The sequence below is a fragment of the Homalodisca vitripennis genome, chromosome 3, assembly GCF_021130785.1.
Source record: "Homalodisca vitripennis isolate AUS2020 chromosome 3, UT_GWSS_2.1, whole genome shotgun sequence".
Lineage (NCBI taxonomy): Eukaryota > Metazoa > Arthropoda > Insecta > Hemiptera > Cicadellidae > Homalodisca > Homalodisca vitripennis.
Window position 1 is genome coordinate 19653789 of NC_060209.1, and position 24316 is coordinate 19678104.

Below are 24316 nucleotides of genomic sequence, written 5' to 3' on the forward strand. Positions count from 1 at the left end.
AATATTCACAATTTCAACTTCAATCCAACAGGTCACTTCCTAAATTGATGATGTGTAAATCTAATACCGAAGCAATAAGCACCAAGTCAAGAGCAAAGGAAATTCCTGAGAAAAGATTAACTTCATTGTTTACAGCCCCTCGTCACGCCGCTTAGTTAACTGTTTTACGTGATAAATGGTTCAGACTCTTTACTGTCAAGTTTGCGCGCGGATTTTATCCCCTTTAGTCTGAGTTTTCATTTAAAGGTATTTAATTAAATTATAAAAATGTCATTATTAAAAATAAAGTTTAATACTATTTACAATAAAAATGTAACTGTGTTTTGACTTTGTAATAGATTAACTTTTAAAATTAAAGATTTCTTCTAAACCATTTACTTCTGCAAATTTTAAGAAAATATGTACAATCACAGAAACTTTGATTTATTGATTATAACTAATTCATAATAAGTGTAATTATTTAAAAAAGTCAGTATAATTTGAATAAATATCGTTTTATATTATACTGCGAACAACTTCCCTAATGGTCACACGGATTTCCCGGCAAATTATACCGGTGTTTAAATTTTATAATTTATATACTTAATAAATAAAATTGCTAACTTTACAATGCGAGATAAACCTACCTTCTTTGTTTAAACTGACGTTGTTTGAAAAAGTGTTTGCTTAACCATCGTTTCTACTGTATGTCACAAAGAGAGTTTGAAAATTTCCATACACAATTTAAAATTGAAAAATGAAACTTCAGAAATATATACGTGTAAAAAGGTAATTTTTTGTCGTAAACATCGTTTTGAGGAAATTTTAGCAGAATTTATTGCCCAACATCTATATACATTTGCACTCAAATAAGATATAAAAGTTGATCAAACAAACTTACAGATAAAAAGGCGAGTTCTGTCCACTTATTCATATCATATTCTTAGCAATTAAAACTAAATTACGCGACATGAAATTATTAAAGAGCGATCTAGGGAGAAGGAGGGATGTGAGTAGGACACAACCAGGATTCAGAAAAAAGGTGCAAGTGACAATATAACCCAAATTATAATTATTAATGTGCTAAAAAAATTAGTATCTGATAATTAATCTGTGTTAAAAATTTAAATATTTGGGTAACTAAATCCTTAAAACTCTTCTTCCTAATTTTAGAGAACCAACATTACTCATTATTATTTTCTGGAACTAAAATATGAATATTATCGTTTGCATTGTATCCGTTCATTTTGTTACTAAACCTTCAGAGAAAAGATAAATTCCTTTAGACGCTCGTAAAAATAAGTTTGATTGTTATAAAAACGAACTCGGCTTGTGGGAACTAAACAATCTGTATAGAGGTAACTTACTAAAACGTTAATATAAAACGAATAGGCTACAGACTATAAAGGCTGGTAAGGAGTAAATTTACGTTAATACATCTTGCAAATATAAAAACGAGGGCTAGTTTGGGCAGGGTTTACCTAATGAAAGTGGGTTTGGAGTGTCAATATATTAGGAATACATAGCTTATAGTAATTATGCCATCACCCTCCAATAAGACAGGGCAGCACTACTTTTATACACCAAACTGCCTCAGCTTGGTCTTGAACAATAATGACAATAATTATCTCCACACCAGTCCGACTGAGTAAATAACACAAAGTATACAAAGGAAGGATCAAAACAAGGATAGTCTCCTGTTAACACCGTTTAATATGTCTTTTCCAACAGAGCAAATATAATGACTAGGGGTTTTGTGGTACGATAAATTGTAAGGTAAATATAAACTAAAGCATTATTTTGATACTGATTACTTACTATACATACTCCCCCGTGTGAAAATGCAATACAACCTATAAACTTTGATTCGTGCTTCTATATGTCACTAGGAATTAATTAAAGAAAATCTTTACGTAAAAACTAATCATAATAAATATAATACTTAAAATACATATAAATATGCATGCAACCATGAGAGAGTACCAACACAGTGAATAATGAAAGGACAATGTAACTATGCACTATACGCTCAGATGTGCGCAGTAATCACAACCCGTAACTGACATTACACTACATAGTTTATACTATGTGGAGATGCGCATGCGCCAATGAACTACACGTTGTTTTTATGTCTCCAATTTAAATTAATTTTTTATTGTGTTGAACAATTTTAACTCTTAGTTTCTGATGTGGATTATGGTTCTGATAAGACTGCGGACACTTTAAACATTGCATAATTGCAGTAAAACGGACATTGACGGTATGTACTGTGTTCTGCATATAACCTCACTATTGTGCTAACCTGAAACTGCAGAGCAACCTACAACGTGCCTTCGCTTTGTTTTTCTGCAGAATACACAGCTTATGTACTAGTGCCTACATCTTATCTACAAGGCATTCGTAGACCAGTGGGTTAAAGCGCAGGTACCTACGACCTCGGTCTACTCGGATCGAAATCTAGTGTCGAGCTTATCTTTTTGCTTAAAACCAAAGAACTATTTTATTAAATCTATTAAGAATTTTATCAAATTTGAGTTGTATTCGTTACTTTTTTCTATTTTATTTTTTTCGTATTGTTAATATTATTGCCTGTTATTATTTTAATTATTACTGTTACATTGTAAAATGTGTTATTGTTAAATTTATTATTGTTAAATTCGTTGTTATAAAATGTGTTATTGTTAAATTTGTACTGTTAAATCTGTTAATATTTATTACTGTTTACTAATTTATTTATTTATTTCGTTTAAATCAACAAAAGTATTCTTACATATAATTCAACTCAATGTCTTTCAAAATATTGAAGAAACTAAAAGAGGGAAACCCTTGTATATTGTACATGAATACAAATTCAGACAACACAAGAAATTTTAAAAAAACGGAGATGTATCATGGATTTTTTCTAGGAAAAAAAATTGCGGTGCTTCATTAAAAACGGACTCCAGCTATAAGACAATGACAGTAGGCAATGCCAAACACTCGGGGCCTCACCCCGTCACTATGAGACGACTGTCGATGCCGCAGCGTTTCACCGTCTGCTGGAGCGCCCTGCAGCTTGCCGCTTGTCGCTGCGCCCGCCGTCTCGCCATCCTTACCGTCCACAGACATGTTCCACGACGCCTACTGTGACACACGTGGTATCGACATCTACCTCGAACGCCCGCCGCCCCGACGTCTACCGTGGCACCCGATATGTCAACGCCTGTGGTGTCACTCTCCCCACATTATTCAATTCTGGACACCTCTTCTACGTCTACCCTACAGCCTGAAGCTACCCACTATAGAGAAACCTGGTAAAGGAAAACTCTATTCTTCAGGAAAAGATTGCTGAAACTGAAAGAAACAACTACGTCATGTCATAGACCATACAATAGAAAACGATAAGCGACTGTTGCAGTACACGGATGATATATTTGTTGTAAACTCGCCACAGTCTGTCATGACACCTCGTGCGTCGGTGGCTGACTTCGGGACGCAGTGTGATTTGCCAGCTATCTGTATGGAAGAGCAGTGAGCCGTACTGATATCAACAACCTGAGGACCACGGTGGAAGTGCTTGAGGCCGAGCTGCGGACTCTGAGGGGGACAAGGTGTGGCAAGTGTGGAGGGGAGGATGGTGGATCCGAGTGGACGGTTGCAGCGTGGTAAAGGAAGACCACTCCAAATAAACAACAGGTTTGCTGCTCTGAAGACTGATATCCAGGAAAGCGGAAACAAAAATAAAAATTATAAAGGACCGAAACTCGAGCGGCGACCGAATACAGCTCCGAGGAAGAAGGCTCAGCAAACCCGTTTTTTAAAACAAAAGCATCACTGCCTTTCCATACGGTTTGGATCAACGGTGATAGCCATGGCCGAAATATTGCCGAACTAGTTCAGAGCATGGTGACCAGGGATACTACAGTGGAGGGAGCCTGCAGGCCGGGAGCAAAGCTGCAGACCGTGAATTCTGATGCTACCCCTCCACCTGGCAGTTGCTATGTTCTCATAGCGGGAACCAACGATCTTGCAGCTGGGCAGCAGTACAATATTTATAGGCATTTGGAGCTCTGCATCACTGCCAAGCTGAAAACTGCTAAGGTGATTGTCTTAACTCTGCCCCACCGACACCGACCTGCCAACTGACCATCCAATAAATAAGGAGACGAAACTAGTCAACGCCTATATTGAAGATAACTGTGCGCTAGGCATAGTGGGGCAGTGGTGTTAGACTTCAACCTTATTATAAGGGGTGCATTTACAAGACACGGGATGCATTTAAAACCAAAATTAAGCAACTCTTGGCAAGGCACCTGATACAATGCATGCAGGAGCTAGGTCACATTCCTGGTGCAGCGCAGTCTTCGCCTCCTACAGACACCCGAAGACAATCCTCTGCTGGCCGGAAGTCTTCGTCCGGCTGGCCGTAACCGAACCTCGCACGCTGCCATACGAGACTTTTGCCGACGCGGGTCAAGACGGACAAAGAATAGTGTGAAAAAAAAACAAAAAACTTTCCCACCTCTAATTGGACTACGAAAGTAACCTAGGGATATCAGCACTGGATACTCAAAAACATTTTTTCAAATTCCAAATCAAAATTTAACAACAAAATTCAAAATTCTTTACAAACACTTTCAGTGTTGCATCAAAATGCACAGATTGCATCCAACAAAATTGAGGAGCTATCGCTCATGGCAGACGAACTGCAACCTGATATTTTCATTATCTCTGAGCATGGTTTCACACCTGAAAATGCTGCTCTGTTCAGAATTGACAATTATCAATTGGCAACTATATTTAATCGAACGCAATACAAAGGGGGAGGTGTGGCAATTTTTGTCAAATCGAAACTGGTATTCCAACCCTTCAGAGTTGACCGCACCAGTGAGTTGGACTTTGAAGCGGAAGGTATACAAATCAGTCTAAATTTTTCTGGAAAACTTGTAATAATTGGCGTATATAGATCCCCGAACGGATTGCTTCACAACATTTTTTGAACAATTCGAGTCCCTTCTAAATTTGTTACGTTCCAGGCAATAAAATTCATAATTACTGGTGATTTCAACATTGATGTATTAGACCACACCAACCCTCAAACCCAGCGGTTTTCGCGATGTTCTCACTTCTTTTGACTTAGTCTGGTCCGTGAACACACCAACTCGAGTGACTGCCAGGTCGAGTACGGCCATCGACAAACGTCATCACAAAACTTTCCGGGCGTCTCTGTTACTGTTCTCGACGCGGCCATTTCTGACCATTTCGCACAGGAGACTGTAATCAAACAATTCAATCCTAAATACGAACCCTCTTCAGCAAAATTTAAAATAGATTTAAAAAATTAAAACATTAAAATTCTCAACAGATTCCTCCAAAGAGAATCTTGGTCATTTGTGGATGCTTTTGAACACGTAGAGGAAGCATTCACTGCGTTCAATGACTGCCTTAATTATTACTTAAAATTACTTGCCCATATAGAATGATAAAGGAGCGATCTCATAGGAAGAGTAATGCCTGGATTACTCAGGATATTCTCTACTTGAGAGAAAGGCTCAAAATTTTACCATTCAATTTATTTAAAATCAAATAACGAAAACTTCAAAAATTTTTATAGAACATTTAAAACAAAATTATCGCAAGGAAATAAAAGCCGCTAAAGCACGAGATATTGAACAAAAATTGGAGAACGCAGAAAATTTTTCAAAAAGTGCGTGGGAAGTAATAAAAAGCGTTACATCACAAACAAATAACGCAAAACAATCAAATCCGAAACAAAAAAATTGACGGTAAATTAACAGACGACCCACTTCTAGTGGCTAGCGAAATTTAATAATTTTTTTTTCGACTGTGGCTGTACCAAGCACATCTTTCAGTTGTGACAATCTTGTAGGAAATGTAGTAGTTGAGACCGGTCTCTTCCATGGTTCTGTTTCCTGTGGGGGAGGTGGAGATGGCAGTCGTCTTGAGAGACCTCAAGCCGAAGAAGTCCAGCGACATCAACGGAATGTCCGTGTGGCTGATCAAGCGTTGCTTCAAGCACATTTTGAACACCACTTACTAAATTGATAAATCTGTCCTTCGCCCAAGGCGTTTTCTCTTCAGCTTTGAAGACAGCAAGAGTGGTTCCGATCTTTAAAAAGGATGATCCTTGCATCGCAAGTAATTACCGTCCTGCATCCATTCTTCCTGTCATGAGCAAAAATTTTCGAAAAGGTTTTCATTAGAAGGCTTGAAGGTTTTCTTGAACAGTTTGAAATTCTTAACCCTGAGCAGTACGGATTTAGGAAAAAATAAATCGACGATTGATGCTGTAACAAAACTCATTGACTGTGTTGTTGATGGCTTGGAGAGGCGAGAACAAGTGCTCAGCATATTTCTCGACCTTTCAAAGGCCTTTGACTGTGTGCATCATGGGACATTGTTGCATCAGTTATGGACATGTGGTGTTCGAGGTCAGCCGCATAAATGGCTTTCGTCATACCTCAGTGGCAGAGAGCAGTGTGTGCAGATCGCGAACACCCTGTCAGGCAAAGTAAAAATGCAGTACGGTGTTCCCCAGGGTTCAATTTTTGGGGCCCATACTTTTCCTCATTACGTCAACAGATTGAATTCATCAATTCAAAATGGAGAGGTGATTCAATATGCGGACGCGATACGACTCTCTGCATCAGATCAAGTACGAAAACAAGATTCTTGAGATCAAAGCCTTTATTGAACTAAACGCATGCATCGAGCACTTTTCAAAGATAAATCTAAAAACTAACTATGCCAAAACTAACTTAATAATAAAATTTTGTCTCCGTCAACAAGAAGACGAATACAGACCAATTGTGATGGCGGATGAAGCTATCTTAGATGAAGCCGAATCCACCAAGTTTCTGGGGATGTACCTGGACAGGGGACTGACCTGGAGCGATCACATTGACAGAGTTTGCTCAAAGGTTGCCTCAGGCACTTATGTCTTACGCAATCTAGCAAAATTCTGCTCGTTCGATGTACTGAAAACTGCCTTACTTTGGCATAGTACATCCACATTTGACCTACGGGTTTTGAGACTATGGGGCAGCTGTTTCTAAATACAAATTTGACAGAGTATTTAGAACACAAAAGAAAGCTGTTCGAATAATTTCGAAATTAAAAACCCAGAGAGTCGTGTAAAATTGCCTTCAGGGAGCCTGGATTTCTAACCTTACCCAGCCTCTATATTCTCGACGTTACCCTGTACTGCCGATTCAAATGTGAACTGGTTCAGGGCAGGGACGTCCATCAGTACGAGACCAGAGGCAGGAACAATTTCAGGACAGAACAGCAATAGAACGGCTATGTTCGAACACTTACCATCTCAAATGGGTGTCAGGTTAATCAATAAGCTCCTGGAGATCTCAACGAATTAATGAACCCAAACAATTCAAATCTCGATTAAGACACTTTTTGTTGTCAAAGGCATTTTACTCCGTTGATGAGTTTACGATGGGCCGCTGGGATGAAAATTAATATTTTATTATTATTATTCTATTTATCCTTTTCTGATATCCAAAACATGCAAAATACAATATATTGTTAGGTTCACACATTAGTATGTGGAATTAACTGTGCCTTTGTTAAGATAGGTTTTAGTTTATAGATTTTTAAATCCAAATGTTGAAATGACGCTTGCAATGCAATTTTGTTAATTGTTTTACTGCAATAAAGAATTATTATTATTATTACTGCGTACGTTCTGCAGACATATTATGAGTTGTGTCCGTACATTCTGTACCTAGGTGCAGTAATCATAACCCGTAACTGACCTTATATTACATAGTTTATACTGCGTACGTTCTGCAGACATATTCTGAGTTGTGTCCGTACATTCTATACCACGGTTCAGTAATCATAACACGTAACTGACCTTATATTACATAGTTAATACTGCGTACGTTCTGCAGACATACTCTGAGTCATGTCCGTACATTCTGTACCACGGTGCAGTAATTATAAACCGTAACCGACCTTATATTACATAGTTAATACTGTGTACGTTCTGCAGACATACTCTGAATTGTGTCCGTACATTCTATACCATGGTACATTCTATACCAGTAATTATAACACGTAACTGACCTTATATTACATAGTTTATACTGCGTACGTTCTGCAGACATATTCTGAGTTGTGTCCGTACATTCTATACCATGGTGCAGTAATTATAACACGTAAAAGACCTTATATTATATAGTTTATACTGCGTACGTTCTGCAGACATATTCTGAGTTGTGTCCGTACATTCTATACCACGGTGCAGTAATTATAACACGTAACTGACCTTATATTACATAGTTTATACTGCATACGTTCTGCAGACATATTGTGAGTTGTGTCCGTACATTCTATACCACGGTGCAGTAATTATAACACGTAACTGACCTTATATTACATAGTTTATACTGCATACGTTCTGCAGACATATTCTGAGTTGTGTCCGTACATTCTATACCACGGTGCAGTAATTATAACACGTAACTGACCTTATATTACATAGTTTATACTGCATACGTTCTGCAGACATATTCTGAGTTGTGTCCGTACATTCTATACCACGGTGCAGTAATTATAACACGTAACTGACCTTATATTACATAGTTTATACTGCATACGTTCTGCAGACATATTCTGAGTTGTGTCCGTACATTCTATACCACGGTGCAGTAATTATAACACGTAACTGACCTTATATTACATAGTTTATACTGCATACGTTCTGCAGACATATTCTGAGTTGTGTCCGTACATTCTATACCACGGTGCAGTAATTATAACACGTAACTGACCTTATATTACATAGTTTATACTGCGTAAGTTCTGCAGGCATACTCTGAGTTGTGTCCGTACATTCTATACCACGGTGCAGTAATTATAACACGTAACTGACCTTATATTATATAGTTTATACTGCATACGTTCTGCAGACATACTCTGAGTTGTGTCCGTACATTCTGTACCACGGTGCAGTAATCATAAACCGTAACCGACCTTACATTACATAGTTAATACTGCATACGTTCTGCAGACATACTCTGAGTTGTGTCCGTACATTCTATACCATGGTACATTCTATACCAGTAATTATAACACGTAACTGACCTTATATTACATAGTTTATACTGCGTACGTTCTGCAGACATACTCTGAGTTGTGTCCGTACATTCTATACCACGGTGCAGTAATTATAACACGTAACTAACTTTATATTACATAGTTTATACTGCGTACGTTCTGCAGACATACTCTGAGTTGTGTCCGTACATTCTGTACCACGGTGCAGTAATTATAACACGTAACTAACTTTATATTACATAGTTTATACTGCGTACGTTCTGCAGACATACTCTGAGTTGTGTCCGTACATTCTATACCACGGTGCAGTAATTATAACACGTAACTAACTTTATATTACATAGTTTATACTGCTTACGTTCTGCAGACATACTCTGAGTTGTGTCCGTACATTCTATACCACGGTGCAGTAATTATAACACGTAACTAACTTTATATTACATAGTTTATACTGCGTAAGTTCTGCAGACATATTCTGAGTTGTGTCCGTACATTCTATACCACGGTGCAGTAATTATAACACGTAACTGACTATATATTACATAGTTTATACTGCGTAAGTTCTGCGGGCATACTCTGAGTTGTGTCCGTACATTCTATACCACGGTGCAGTAATTATAACACGTAACTGACTTTATATTACATAGTTTATACTGCGTAAGTTCTGCGGGCATACTCTGAGTTGTGTCCGTACATTCTGTACCACGGTGCAGTAATTATAACACGTAACTAACTTTATATTACATAGTTTATACTGCGTAAGTTCTGCAGACATACTCTGAGTTGTGTCCGTACATTCTATACCACGGTGCAGTAATTATAACACGTAACTAACTTTATATTACATAGTTTATACTGCGTAAGTTCTGCGGGCATACTCTGAGTTGTGTCCGTACATTCTATACCACGGTGCAGTAATTATAACACGTAACTAACTTTATATTACATAGTTTATACTGCGTAAGTTCTGCGGGCATACTCTGAGTTGTGTCCGTACATTCTATACCACGGTGCAGTAATTATAACACGTAACTAACTTTATATTACATAGTTTATACTGCGTAAGTTCTGCAGACATACTCTGAGTTGTGTCCGTACATTCTATACCACGGTGCAGTAATTATAACACGTAACTAACTTTATATTACATAGTTTATACTGCATACGTTCTGCGGGCATACTCTGAGTTGTGTCCGTACATTCTATACCACGGTGCAGTAATTATAACACGTAACTAACTTTATATTACATAGTTTATACTGCATAAGTTCTGCAGACATACTCTGAGTTGTGTCCGTACATTCTATACCACGGTGCAGTAATTATAACACGTAACTAACTTTATATTACATAGTTTATACTGCGTACGTTCTGCAGACATACTCTGAGTTGTGTCCGTACATTCTATACCACGGTGCAGTAATTATAACACGTAACTGACTTTATATTACATAGTTTATACTGCGTAAGTTCTGCGGGCATACTCTGAGTTGTGTCCGTACATTCTATACCACGGTGCAGTAATTATAACACGTAACTAACTTTATATTACATAGTTTATACTGCGTAAGTTCTGCAGACATACTCTGAGTTGTGTCCGTACATTCTATACCACGGTGCAGTAATTATAACACGTAACTGACTTTATATTACATAGTTTATACTGCGTAAGTTCTGCAGACATACTCTGAGTTGTGTCCGTACATTCTATACCACGGTGCAGTAATTATAACACGTAACTAACTTTATATTACATAGTTTATACTGCGTAAGTTCTGCAGACATACTCTGAGTTGTGTCCGTACATTCTATACCACGGTGCAGTAATTATAACACGTAACTGACTTTATATTACATAGTTTATACTGCGTAAGTTCTGCAGACATACTCTGAGTTGTGTCCGTACATTCTGTACCACGGTGCAGTAATTATAACACGTAACTGACTTTATATTACATAGTTTATACTGCGTAAGTTCTGCAGACATACTCTGAGTTGTGTCCGTACATTCTATACCACGGTGCAGTAATTATAACACGTAACTGACTTTATATTACATAGTTTATACTGCGTAAGTTCTGCAGACATACTCTGAGTTGTGTCCGTACATTCTATACCACGGTGCAGTAATTATAACACGTAACTGACTTTATATTACATAGTTTATACTGCGTAAGTTCTGCAGACATACTCTGAGTTGTGTCCGTACATTCTATACCACGGTGCAGTAATTATAACACGTAACTGACCTTTATATTACATAGTTTATACTGCGTAAGTTCTGCAGACATATTCTGAGTTGTGTCCGTACATTCTATACCACGGTGCAGTAATTATAACACGTAACTGACTTTATATTACATAGTTTATACTGTTTAAGTTCTGCGGGCATACTCTGAGTTGTGTCCGTACATTCTATACCACGGTGCAGTAATTATAACACGTAACTAACTTTAAATCACATAGTTATACTGCGTACGTTTTGCGGGCATACTCTGAGTTGTGCTTGTCCAATCTCAAGCACAGTTCATTTTTGTATTATTTATTATGTAATAACTTTTCAAATCGATTAGTCCTTTTTTATTACCTCTCTTAATATTTTATTAAATTTTATTATTATTATGCGTATTATTTAAGTCCTTTTTTAAGTAGTAAATGTATCTTGTCACATTCTTATATACAATGTAAGACTACCTATTTACAATTTATACTTTAAACTGTACGTAAGTCTTAATGACAGGATAAGTGTTGTGTAAATCTTTGGATTTGTTATTGTTAATATGATTTCTGGTAAATAAATACAGTATTCTTAGGAATATCGTTATTACCCCCTTTATTAGTTTTCTATGAAGAAGGCGTCTTCACATTAAAAGTAAATATAAGTTTTATATGAAACATTTGACTTAACTGTCAAGTTGAGGTTTAAAGTTTAATCCATTTTACACTGTCATTATACCTCAAAAAGTTGGAAAGAAATTAATATTGGTGGATAAAATCTTTAACATCGTTTCTTGATGAATAAAACATATCTAGGGCTTTGAAGGGTGGAAATGTTATTTCCTCTATGAATAACATGTTTGATTCATAAGGCGTGTTTTCAATGAAAGTAAAACATACTGTAGTTAACGCGCTTTATTGAATTCTTTTTCACTTACAAACAAGTTTTATCTACTCTCAGAAATGTAATAAAAGGTATCGATTTTTTTATTATATCACAAATTAATTATTATTTGATAAATTGCTACAAAAATTATGTCTGCATTAGGGGATAAGCGTACAGCCTTTGCTCCAACAGCCACTCTTGGAGTTTTCCTGCTACGTCCAAGAAATATTCATACAAGAAAATTCTATTTCCACAGGTTTTGGGATTCATTTTACCCGTGTATATGAGAACAAGCCGTTTGATTTTCATAAAAAATTTATATTTGCTTTGGATAAATATGAGCATCCCGCCAGCTAAGGACTTTTATTGGAAAAACATTCTAAGTTTTGGTGCATAAATATTTATTAATGCGTTTTTAAATATATTATTTTATACATTTAAAAATTATTTTTTATTTATGATACAGTATTTCTTCTAAATTCACATGATAATATAACAAAATGTTTCGTTCATTCATTATTCATCATTCTGCGGGCTCCCATCTAAAAGCTGTGAGAGCATCAAATATTTGTATTTGAGAATATCTCCTTGGTTCATTGTGATGTCATCGTATTCCTTGAATGACTGAAATCAACAGCTCTGCAATGTACATATAAGGAGCATTTATTTTTGAGTGGCTGGCTGTGCACCAATACTATTCAAAGCGACTTTGTAACTTCGTCTCCAGCGTTATTTGTTAATGATTTCTCTTAATTCCTTCCTTTTAATATGCTTCCTGAAAATTATGCCTGAATTCTGGATTGATGTACTGCGCCCTTCAGTGATATAGAGGTCAATGCATGTGACAACGGGCTATTCTCCTTCTGTGATTCTGTCATCTCAACTATCTCAAGCCAGAACAGATGAGAACCATCGGGATCGTATCCTGAACGTATTAACCTAGACTGACAGTGACATAGATAAGATCACAAGCAGTAAAATCTTAATCATCTTCCAGCCTTTGATCCTAAGAGATAGGTTTCCAGTTGTAAGAAAAATAGCCAGGATAATTTGAGCGTAATCCGTCGCCAAAACTTAACACCACGATTGTCAATACTTTTAATAACTACCAATACTACAGTATCGATCATTTTGAGATTGAGATATCCCTTTTAATCCGCTGTCTATAATCTTAACTTTATCGCATTAAAATTTGAAATATTTCATTTATAGGTAAAGAAACCCTACATATCATCCAGCTAACCCTTCAAATTTGCTTGAATTTTGTAAGGATAGTTATACGAAATCCCTGATAGTAGTATGAACTTTTTAGTTGTAATCATGGCTAAAAATGGTTATATAGAGTGTATATTTTAATTGGGGTAAAATAATAAATGATAATTCTTCTACTGATATCCAAGGTAATGTTTTCCTTATGAAGAGTACCTAATTAAAAATTTTTAGAAGCATTATAAATGCATGTATCTGTGTTTGTATTTTCCTTGTGTATTGTATTCATAAATGTATCTAATAATTATTTTCACAATACACTGTGCAAGGTGTGTGTTGAACATTTACTCTTTAATATCTTTAAAACGTGGCAATAAATAGTTTAATTTGTACACTGCCACCGGTAAAGCTAAAACCAAAGACGGGGAGATGTCGGAACAAGAAATTCCTTAGTTTAAACTAACCAAACATAGCAATGTAAATGACGACTTGAAAATTAAACACAAAGATCAAAGATGAGATAAAATTGCTTTCGGCGTTGACATTTCGGCAACCGTTGGAAGTATCTTTGTACGGCTTCCAGCGTCTGTATATATATTTATGTGTCCAATATCTCATGTCTCTCTGGTTATCGAAACTTATGTTGGATTTGGTTGAGGAAATTATTTTTAGTAATTTTGTCACATACAATTTAATTTTATTAATGCTTTTTAACCTTTTAACAGGATTATAATGAGGATAACAAATCATATAACATTGGCCTAAATCTGGGTTTACATTTTACAGTGTCACTTATTGCTAAAATTAAACTCATTCTTAGTTTTATATTGTATGAACCTATAAACTTTTATAACTTTATTGAATGATTTATAAAATGTTTTGGCAACTAACAATTGAAAATGTTTTAATTGAGATTTCCGTATTGGGATGAATTATATGTATAAATATAGAGATTAAAAATATATTCATGCATATAAGTATATATGAATATATGCAATTATAATACCAGGCCAGATTGCTGTATTTTTAAACAGAGGATTTTAACGTTCCTTATATTTTGGTGCAATGTTATATTGAAAAGGTCATTAGTAAAATATTATGCTACTAAAATTACACAAAATTTGAAATAATCCAAAAACAAAAAACAAACTTAGGTAATTATAACTTTTTGTTGACTTTCTTTGCTTACAAAAATTTAAATTTAGGTCATAATTTACAGATGCACCGTTTTAATGTCTCATGTGCAATTCTCTTAAATGTAAGACACAATGCTTAATAGTAGTTTGAACTAATGAGTAAACGTAATGGTCAGTGCATCTTTCCATAATTTCCTTTTACTAGGTTTTCTCTCTTAACATAGTGTAAAGTCCAAGAAATAAATTAAATGTCGAGAAATTGGGGAAAAATGACTAGTTGGTAGGTCTAGTTCACTACAGAGGACGACTGTAAGGGTTGGGCTTCTTTGTTCTAAGAACCTTAACATGACTGAGATAGACCTTGTTATCCTTCCTCATGATAGTATGTAGCCCTTACTCCCAACCATACATACGAAGATCCTACTACTACGGACGCAGCATAAATGCCCTTTTATGAGTCAAATGAGGAGTTTCCTGATTCTGATGTCCTAAATAAGCAAAACTAAAAACAATCGGATTGTATAGATCATACTATCATCCAAAATTATTTAATCAATAAATACATAGTATAAATTACCGTCGCCTTTTTGTTGGTCTGTTTGTGTATTGATATTTACTTAACTACTCAAAATATTTTAATACAGTCTTCACTGTCGCCTTATATATGAACTAGGGCAGGTTCCTGAGTCTGATGCGTCAATATTTTAATAGAGTAATATAAAGTAGAGAAAAGTTTGTACAGTGCGAACATTGATGTTTTTGACCGTTTTTATCGTTAATACTAACTAAACTTTACGACTTATAAAAAAGGATGTACTACGGAATTGTACGTTTCAAAAAAGTTCCACAAAAAATCCGCAGTAGCAAATATTTACCTTCACAGAATAACCAGCAATAACTGTTTCTCTTTTAAAGTTTAAATTTTTATTGACATTTTCAAAGCTATTTAGATCAATAAAGGGTCTATATCAATGCAATAACATACGAAAAGATTAGGTAAAACTCCTCTGTAAGCAAATAATTTCGATCAATATTTTGTTAGATAGGTATTTCGTTTAACCGCGTGTTTTGGTTGCGTGACTTCTGACCAAAGAACGACGCCTGTCCTCACATTGGTCGAGCGGAAATCTCTACACACTTCATTGCAAAGAATAATACGAAATCCTAGATTAACTAATCTTCAAAGTAAAAATTATTAGAGTTACTACATTAGTATATAGCTTTAGATCCTCACATTTTTCAGTTATCTTTGTTTTATTTATGTAACATAGCAAATAAAAATATTTTATTGTCATCAACTTAATTCTTAATTAGGGTTCGTTTTTAGTAGGTATAGTACTATATATAGAAAATAAAATTACATCATTTTTATAGCAAAGGTGACATAACCCAAAATATTTTATTTTAGGTATATGTACTGTAATACATATCTGAATTTAAAAAGTGTTTTGGTAAATTATTTATACATTTTACCTGTTAAATAAATACAAAATTTAGATCTTCCAAACAATACTTACATACCTACAAAGAACATAAATAATTCATTTAAGGTTATGGCAAAGTTAAAGTAAACATGTGGTAACTAACTTAACTTTATTAAATTTAGGAGATAAAATACGTAGTATTATGGTATAAGTACTAAGCCTGAAAAATTTAAAATTTAATACAAAGTATTTATATTTAATATTCTAAAGATGCTTTAATTGAGTAAACATAACCTATAGAGTTTTTTTTGTGGGTGTCAAGGTACGTAATGTTATTATAAAGGCATCGCCTATTACAAACCTATTAACTGCTAGTATTAAATATATTTACATTATAACATTTCTGGCTCTGCAAATAATTAATAAATATATTGAGTCATCTGAGGTACTTGTGAGCTATTTAATTTGCTAATTGTGATACAGTTAAATGAAGGTTAAACAAAGTTCAACAAAGTCTTACATGCTTGTCCACAGACTCTATTAATTGGTGGGAATTTGTTTTTTTTATTGATCACTTGGTATTAGAAAAAATGTGTTAATACTAAATATCCTATTACATAATACTGCCTAGGGTCTGTAAAACCAAGTAATTCAGTAAGACGAATATCATAAAAATATTAACATTTTTTAAATGTTTCTGTGCTGAAAAGCATAAACTACCCTGACATTTGTCAGGCAAAAACTATGGACAATGCAATTGATTAATCTAAGCAATTTTCATGCCTCCATTGCTTATTAACATTTTCCTTTTTTTAACTTTGCATAACATAAACATTAAATAGTAAAAATGTTAGCTTTGTTGGCCAGATTATATTATATATATATACATATATATATATATATATATATATATATATATATATATATATGTATGTATATATATTAAGTAATAATAAGTATTTAAGTAAAAACTTAAAAAAAATGTTAAATTGTCCACTCTTCTAGTATCCTTAACAGTTTTAACCAAAACGTATACCATATGTATATACCACCATCCAGATATTGAGCGAGAGTTCAAGAAGGACAATATTGCGACAAATCCAACTTTGGGATATTCCCCTTGGACGTTAGGTTGTTTGAATTTGATGACCTCCCCTGGGAAAAATACGTTCTAGATTGTTGAGCTCTTCCCGCGAGGATTCAGTCAGACTAATCGATTGAAACTTATATTTTATCCGTTTACACTTCAATTAAACACTTTAAAGCTAATAAATATACTTATTTATACAAACACAATACACTTAAATGCTTGGGAAAACATTTTACATTAACATTCAAGAAAAACTTATCAATAATGAAGACGGACCAATTCAAAATTCAGTTTTACTCTCATCTCAATTTATAAAAAAATTAAAATTTAATTCTGATTAAATATTTTTTATACTGGCTAACCGTACATCCAAATTGTTTACCATATGTTATTAAAAATTAATTATTATTATAAAAATGTAAACATTTGATAATTTGTGAAGTGCCTGATGATGGAAATCTTTGATTCAGAAAGGCCTTTGCACAAAATAAAAAAAATTATATATCGGAAAATGTTGTATTCCCTTATCTAGTGATACTACAATATACTCATTACTTTAAATTACATACGGTTTTCAGTTGTGTGATGGATTGTTCCTTTCAAAAATGAATACCTAAGACTGTTTTCTTGTTCTACTCGTACTACTTATTTTGTGTACTCATATTAAAGTGTGTAAAACCGTATCCATAGAATTTTTTTAACATTTTTATCTTAAAGTCACTTTGTGACCCACTTAAACTCAGCAATACAAATCCTTAGAGTTATTTCGACCTTTGCTTATGTCTTCCTTTTAATAGTCCAAATTTTGAAATTAAAATGAGGTATTACAATAAATGGAAATTGACTTTGTTACTGAACATAATGTCCTTTATTATTGTATCCCTCCTGCTGCATCTCTAGATTCAGGTTTATGGTTGGGAACATGAGTCATCTCTTTGGCCCTTTTTAACCGCCTTGTTTGGGAAATGTGATGGAGAAAGATCTGAATCTAATGAATTAACCGCCGGGGTGAGAGCTTTGGCGTTCTTTTACTCTGGCGTTCTAATACAACTAAAGCAATTCTCACCCCTAAATGTATTATTATTTGGTAAAATAATACAGGTAAATAAGATTCGTGTGTTCCAAAATACAATATAATTTGTTGGGTTGTACCATTAGTTCATCTCACAAGTTAGGTAGTTCGACTATTATCTAGAATGAACATGTTATTTTACACGAAGCAAGAGGCCATTTTTGGTACGTATCGAAGAATATATTTCCTGTCCAGTATATTACTTTAGGGCCTGTTTTTCATATATTGATAAACTTTTTTGGACGTGTAAAATCTGAGATGCACATAATGATGAAATGATTAATTTTCTTTTGGCAGTGAAAGGGTCTGTGTTGAATATCATAGTAATTTCTCCCTCAGTAATTTTCTCGTTTTTTTTTTCGGTATATTTTCCTTCCAATGTAAAATTGTTCGACGACCTTTTCTCACAGCGGATTGTAACCCAATATTTTACTCATATACTAAAGCGCTTCCGAGAACTCCGTAAATATTAGCGTTGAGAGATGAAGCGCTCCTAATTACTTGAAGATCTGCAAACTTCCTTTTTTTGTTATCGTGGATTATGAATAGAATGTAAACTTTGTAAAAGATAATTTAATTTATACTGAGGTTTGAACATTTTCGCAATTATTAAATAACGTGTAGTGGGATCACAGAACAAAACTAATTTAAAACTGCACTCTAACTTTCTAAATTTCTAAAATTGATCTTTCACGCTATTAAGATGACGTTATTGACGTCAATATTATACTGACGAAACATCGTAGCCACATTTAATTGCTATCATTTTGCAAACAACCACTCAAAATCTCTCATTGAGGGTCAATAACTACGCAGGTTGCCACCTCTTTGTATTAAATTTGTGTTATAGTTCAGCAGTGTCACACATTAACGTTGTGCCACAGACAGGCTTTGATTGACTAACATGCGTTTTATAACGGATTTGAGTTGTAGCAATCATTACTGAATAACCTCTTAAGAAAAATACACACTTAGAGTAAAGGTGTAGACAAATAGATCTGCCTTAGCTACTAAGAAAAAAACTCCTCCGAGGACTGTCTGTAAGAATTTATTTTGCGTATAATAGTATTTATTAACCCGAGAACTTCTTTTACATACTAATCATAATGAATACTATAGTTAATAGTGAAAACAATTCAATTCATATGTTTTTGTTATGAATAATTGAAATTAATAGAGAAGATTCAAAGCACGGGCTTAACCGTTATGGCGAAGGAGTTTTTATTCTATTAATTACGGTTTTCGGATTAAAGATACTTATTTTGGGATTGTTTCAGATGGGTTCGTGATAAATTTGTTATAGGTATCAACTTTCGCAGTAGAATATGTCTGGCCGACTCTTCTTAGTCAAGACCACTTAGACCTTTCATGGTGCCAAGAGTTATGGTCCAGTTAAGGGGAGTATTTAAAAAAAGAACTTAAGATGAAGTATTTTACGATGAGTTTTCAGGATTGAGGATTCAGGATTAAGAAAAAAAGACATTATTTTCACCTACATTCGTTCCTGTCAGAGTGCTAGTTTGTAACAGCAAAGTGTTATTATATATTAAGTTATTACCATCCACTGCGAAGGCTCAGATTTCTTAGTGTGTGGCAGTTCTCCAATACAAGGAACCGGCATGACAATATGTCTACTCGCTTTCGTTTCAGTGTGTGTGTGTTATGGTTCAGAAGTAGTTATTTCCAAAGTACAATTAAAACACAATCCTATTTTGATATTCAAAATTTCGTTTTGGGCCACATTCACATCTTCTTACGAACCATTGCAATTCTCTTCTCAATCTATATAGCATAAATGAACGCTAGTATAGAGAACAGAACAGATTTGGATTGCGTCCTACCTAAGACAAATCCAGAAATTGCTAAATCCAAGTTTGGGACACTTTTGTAGCGGACTGTGGCGTAAAAGAGGTCAGATTGGTACAGACACAATCATTATCGTATTGAAGAACAAAAGGGCGCTCCAGGGCTATTAGGTTTTCCACAGTTACTTAACTAAGCAAAAACCTGAGATAAAAGCAAGGACGGAAGCAGTAGCATGTTATTTTCAAGCGTCACGTCACTTAGTTTTATCAAGAAACTTGCATCTTGCCAAGATATAAATAAATGTTCTCTTCAAAGTTCACCCCGGACTGCAAAAAGTAGTGCAATCTAGTCGTGCTATATTTATGTGTAGAAGACTCAGTTGCTCCACCGTGCATTAGGATCGTGTCACTCAACATCGTAGTGCACTCAATTGTGCACCTGACGAGACAATGAGAATACCTCTTCACCTAGATTGCACTACTTTTTGTAGACTGCGTGTATCTTATGTCGAAACGATGTGGGAGTTTGTTTTTCGTCACCGACTATTTATGGATCCTTTCAGACGAACATCACTCCAAATTTCAGGAGTCAAGTCTGCAATAGCCTCAGATTTCAGATGGTGCACGTAAGAGGAAGGTAAACTGGAGCTACATTCAATATTCACAATTTCAACTTCAATCCAACAGGTCAGTTCCTAAATTGGTGATGTGTAAATCTAATACCCAAGCAATAAGCACCAAGTCAAGAGCAAAGGAAATTCCTGAGAAAAGATTAACTTCATTGTTTACAGCCCCTCGTCACGCCGCTTAGTTAACTGTTTTACGTGATAAATGGTACAGACTCTTTACTGTCAAGTTTGCGCGCGGATTTTATCCCCTTTAGTCTGAGTTTTCATTTAAAGGTATTTAATTAAATTATAAAAATGTCATTATTAAAAATAAATTTTAATACTATTTACAATAAAAATGTAACTGTGTTTTGACTTTGTAATAGATTAACTTTTAAAATTAAAGATTTCTTCTAATTTCTGCAAATTTTAAGAAAATATGTACAATCACAGAAAATTTGATCTATTGATTATAACTAATTCATAATACGTATTATTATTTAAAAAGTCAGTATAATTTAATAAATATAGTAGTAGCTGATAATTAATTTATGTGTTAAAAATTTAAATATTTGGGTAACTAAATCCTTAAACTCTTCTTCCTAATTTTAGAGAACCAACATTACTCATTATTATTTTCAGGAACTAAAATATGAATATTAGCATTTGCATTGTATCCGTTCATTTTGTTACTACACCTTCAGAAAAGATAAATTCCTATAGATGCTCGTAAAAATAAGTTTGATTGTTATACAAACGAACTCGGCTTGTGGGAACCAAACAATTTGTATAGAGGTAACTTACTAAAACGTTAATATAAAACGAATAGGCTACAGACAATGAAGGCTGGTAAGGAGTAAATTTACGTTAATACAACTTGCAAATATAAAAACGAGGGCTAGATTTGGGCGGGGGTTTACCTGATGAAAGTGGGTTTGGAGTGTCAATATATTAGGAATACAAACAAGGATAGTCTCCTGTTAACACCGTTTAATATGTCTTTTCCAACCGAGCAAATATAATGACTAGGGGTTTTGTGGTACGATAAATTGTAAGTAAATATAAACGAAAGCATTATTTTGATACTGATTACTTACTATACATACTCCCCCGTGTGAAAATGCAATACAACCTATAAACTTTAATTCGTGCTTCTATATGTCACTGTCCAGGAATTATTTAAAGAACATCTTTACGTAAAAACTATTCATAATAAATATAATACATAAAATACATATAAATATACGTGAGACCATGAGAGAGTACCAACACAGTGAATAATGAAAGGATAATGTAACTATGCACTATACGCTCAGATGTGCGCAGTAATCATAGTTTTATACTGTGTACGTTCTGCAGACATATTCTGACCGTACATTCTGTACCATGGTGCAGTAATTATAACACGCAACTGACCTTATATTACATAGTTTATACTGCGTACGTTCTGCAGACATATTCTGAGTTGTGTCCGTACATTCTGTACCATGGTGCAGTAATTATAACACGCAACTGACCTTATATTACATAGTTTATACTGCGTACGTTCTGCAGACATACTCTGAGTTGTGTCCGTACATTCTGTACCATGGTGCAGTAATTATAACACGCAACTGACCTTATATTACATAGTTTATACTGCGTACGTTCTGCAGACATATTCTGAGTTGTGTCCGTACATTCTGTACCATGGTGCAGTAATTATAACACGCAACTGACCTTATATTACATAGTTTATACTGCGTACGTTCTGCAGACATATTCTGAGTTGTGTCCGTACATTCTATACCACGGTGCAGTAATTATAACACGTAACTGACCTTATATTACATAGTTTATACTGCGTACGTTCTGCAGACATATCGTAATTGTGTCCATAGTACTGTACGTTCTGCAGACTTGTGTCCGTACATTCTATACCATGGTGCAGTAATTATAACACGCAACTGACTTTATATTACATAGTTTATACTGAGTAAGTTCTGCGGGCATACTCTGAGTTGTGCTTGTCCAATCTCAAGCACAGTTCATTTTTGTATTATTCATTATGTAATAACATTTCAAATCGATTAGTCCTTTTTTATTACCTCTCTTAATATTTTATTAAATTTTATTTTTATTATGCGTATTATTTAAGTCCTTTGTTAAGTAGTAAATGTACCTTGACACATTATTGTATACAATGTAAGACTACCAATTTACAATTTATACTTTAAACTGTACGTAAGTCTTAATGACAGGATAAGTGTTGTGTAAATCATTGGAATTTTTATTGTTAATATGATTTCTGATAAATAAATACAGTATTGTTAGGAATATCGTTATTACCCCATTTATTAGTTTTCTAAGGAAGAAGGCGTCTTCACATTAAAAGTAAATGTAAGTTTTATATGAAACATTTGACTTAACTTTCAAGTTGAGGTTTAAAGTTTAATCCCTTTTACACTGTCATTATACCTCAAAAAGTTGGAAAGAAATTAATATTGGTGGATAAAATCTTTAACATCGTTTCTTGATGAATAAAACATATCTAGGGCTTTGAAGGGTTGAAATGTTATTTCCTCTATGAATAACATGTTTGATTCATAAGGCGTGTTTTCAATGAAAGTAAAACATACTGTAGTGAACGCTTTATTGAATTCTTTTTCACTTACAAACAAGTTTTATCTACTCTCAGAAATGTAATAAAAGGTAAAAGGTATCGATTTTTTATTATATCACAAATTAATTATTATTTGATAAATTGCTACAAAAATTATGTCTGCATTAGGGGATAAGCGTACAACCTTTGCTCCAACAGCCACTCTTGGAGTTTTCCTGCTACGTCCAAGAAATATTCATACAATTCTATTTCCACAGGTTTTGGGATTCATTTTACCAGTGTATATGAGAGCAAGCCGTTTGATTTTCATAAAAAATTTATATTTGCTTTGGATAAATATGAGCATCCCGCCAGCTAAGGACTTTTATTGGAAAAACATTCTAAGTTTTGGTACATAAATATTTATTAATGCGTTTTTAAATATATTATTCTTATATTTAAAAATTATTTTTTATTTATGATACAGTATTTCTTCTAAATTCACATGATAATATAACAAAATGTTTCGTTCATTCATTATTCATCATTCTGCTGGCTCCCATCTAAAAGCTGTGAGAGCATCAAATATTTGTATTTGAGAATATCTGCTTGGTTCATTGTGATGTCATCGATTTCCTTGAATGACCGAAATCAACAGCTCTGCAATGTACATATAAGGAGCATTTATTTTTGAGTGGCTGGCTGTGCACCAATACTATTCAAAGCGGCTTTGTAACTTCGCCTCTAGCGTTAATTGTTAATGCTTTCTCTTTATTCCTTCCTTTTAATATGCTTCCTGAAAATTATGCCTGAATTCTGCATTGATGTACTGCACCCTTTAGTGAAATCGAGGTCAATGCATGTGGCAACGGACTATTCTCCTTCTGTGATTCTGTCATCTCAACTATCTCAAGCCAGAACAGATGAGAACCATCGGGATCGTATCCTGAACGTATTAACCTAGACTGACAGTGACATAGATAAGATCACAAGCAGTAAAATCTTAATCATCTTCCATCCTTTGATCCTAAGAGATAGGTTTCCAGTTGCAAGAAAAATAGCCAGGATAATTTGAGCGTAATCCGTCGCCAAAACTTAACACCACGATTGTCAATACTTTTAATAACTACCAATACTACAGTATCGATCATTTTCAGATTGAGATATCCCTTTTAATCCGCTGTCTATAATCTTAACTTTATCGCATTAAAATTTGAAATATTTCATTTAGAGG